This window comes from Urtica dioica, chromosome 8 (assembly GCF_054948205.1).
Source record: "Urtica dioica subsp. dioica isolate 48M chromosome 8, U.dioica_male_clone48M_v1_H2, whole genome shotgun sequence".
NCBI lineage: Eukaryota > Viridiplantae > Streptophyta > Magnoliopsida > Rosales > Urticaceae > Urtica > Urtica dioica.
This window is the reverse complement of record NC_142763.1, coordinates 4,575,704-4,578,512: the sequence shown is the minus strand read 5'-3', so window position 1 is coordinate 4,578,512 and position 2,809 is coordinate 4,575,704.

Here is a 2,809-nt window from a genome sequence, read left to right as displayed (position 1 = left end):
AGATGTCATCTTCAAAAAGACTTCACCTTCCCCCTTGACTTCAGAGGTAGCAGAGTTGCCAATGAACAACTTTTCTCCATCTCCTAGCAGCTCAAGGGTGGAGAAGGAGTTCTTGTCAGCGCAGATGTGGCGGGTTGCTCCAGTGTCCAGCCACCACTCCTTCGGGTTCGAGTCAATCATGTTGACCTCGGAGACCACAGCGACGAGGAGGTCATTATCATCCTCCACGACATTGGCCTCCTTCTTCTTCTTTGGCTTTCTACAATCGGCAGCTCGGTGACCAACTTTGTCACAATTGTAGCATTTACCAACAATCTTTTGTTGGTACTTCTTCTTGACGTCCCTCCCTTGACTCCAAGCTTGTGGGCGTGCTTCTTCCCCTTCGAGTTCTCGCCATGTTCGACGACATTGGCTCGCTCGGAGACGGTTCCCAGTCTTTTATCGGAGCCACGGTTGTCTTCCTCGATTCGGAGGCGAACAACCAAGTCTTCAAGACTCATCTTCTTTCGTTTGTGCTTGAGGTAGTTCTTGAACTCCTTCCACCCCGGTGGCAATTTCTCTATTACGGAGACAAATTGGAAAGACTCGCTAATGGTCATTCCCTCGGCTTGAACCTCATGGAAAATGAGTTGAAGCTCTTGCACTTGACACACAACGGTCTTCGTGTCCACCATTTTGTACTTGAGGAGGCGACCCACAATGTACTTCTTAGAGCCCGCATCCTCGGTTTTGTACTTTCGATCCAACGAATCCCAAAGCTCTTTAGACGAGGCTTTTGAGCTATACACGTTGTATAAAGAGTCGGCGAGATAATTTAACAAGTGGTTTCGACATAGGTAGTCGGATTCGTTCCACCCCACATAGGCCCGAAGCACTTGTGGGTCGGCTTCACCCTCACGAGGAGTGGCCGGAGGATCTTCGGTCAAAAACCGAGCAAGTCCTATGGTCGTCAGGAAGAAAACCATCTTTTGTTGCCAACGTTTGAAGTTGAGCCCGTCAAACTTCCCCGGCCTCTCGGCCGGCATCACCGTGGGAGGCCCTCGAGCCACACTCATGTTTGGAGCATCTAGGCCCAAACCCGCCATCGGTTGAACGAGACCCTCGGGTCCGTTCCCGGCCGTAGCCGCCATCGAGCCTTGTCCCAAAGCCACGGGGATTTGGCCAACGTTGATCACGTTCGTCGGGGTGTTCACCAAGGAGGGATTGTCATTGACGTTCCCTTCAATATTCATGTTCATCGAGTCGTTGACGTTTAGTCATATTTCTACAAAAGAAATCCACAAATTAGTAATCTTCAGAACAAATCCGAAAAATAATGGAAAAAAACAAATTATTTTTCCTTCCTCGCAACATGTCTTATAGAAATAAAAAAGCTTCAAGATTGTTAGCAATATTATATTAATATTGACGGAAATATAAGACAATTTGCATGGAAAGAGAAGTACACGTAAAACAATTACAAATAAACCGGGTAAACCTTAGAACCGGAAAAACAAAACGGAAAACTAGTCGAGGCCCGTTGGACGGTCTCCTTGAAGCTTTTTATCGCCCTCCCACGGATGCTGGACTATTTAGCGAAAGCCTCCCAGGATACAACGACTACAGAGGCAAGCTTAGCACCAATAGGCTTGACTCTCAGCGAACTGGAACTTGTGCGAAAACTATCACCACGACAAAACAAAAGACAAATTTGTGGGGAAGGAGGGATACTCGGGAACAGTGGGGAATAAAATGGATTTCGTATGTGTACTCTGAATGAGAGCTGAAGCCTAGGCCAAGGCTACGGTTTGAATATAAAAAACGTCTAGCCTTAAAGGCAATTAATAACAACCAGCCATTTAACATACGTTTTTGTATTCAAAGCCATGCGAACCGTGCAACGTTTTCACCCTTAATGGCATTAACCCCACCGAGTAAAGATGGCACATTAACCTCTCATGACTAAAGGTTTATTCGGAAGAGAACTTTTCAATAAAAAGAAAGCCCGAGACAATTCCCGAAACTCGAGCACGGCTCGGCTCGGCGGCGGCGCGCGCGTGTGTGTGTGTGTGCGCGTGCGAGGGGTTAAGAGATAACCCACCCACACTCTTCTCTCTTGCACTTGCTTGACCACTAAAGAAAGAGGATAGTATTTAAACACTACCACAACACACATCCCCAACCAATGTAGGACTCTTGGTTTTCACTTTGACAACACAACAATTGTGTTTCTTTAGCCTACTTTGAGCATCAATTTCTCATTCAGCTTAGGTCCGATTTTGGCAAACAAATATTCAATTTTTATAGTCCTCGTTACGAGGAATCCGTATCACTCAGAATTATTCAATTCCGATGAGTGGAACCCACTCAAATTGTTGCCACAAATCAGCCATACACATGTAAATAAATACTCTTTATTTATTTAATTTCCAACAATATACATACCACCTCGAAGTTACGGAGTACAAATATTAGAGTTTCGATAGAAATGAAGATTGAAGTGGAAGTAACCTCGGAAGAGATCATCAAACCGTCGTCGGAAACACCTGACCATCTTCTCCACTACACACTCTCTTATCTCGACCAAATATCTACGAGTTGAAAAACGACCGAGCCGACGAGCCTGGGATCAGCGAGATATCGAACCGAATAAAGAAGGCTCTCTCTGACGCCCTAGCCTTGTATTACCCGCTCGCCGAGCTGGTTCTGGACCCCACCTTATCGATCACGACCCAGGTCACGTTGCAGATGTTCTCATTCGACGCTCCGGCGATCGAGGCGATTAAAGTTCTTCACGTTGAATAAAGTACGGAAGATGGGTCTCCCGGGT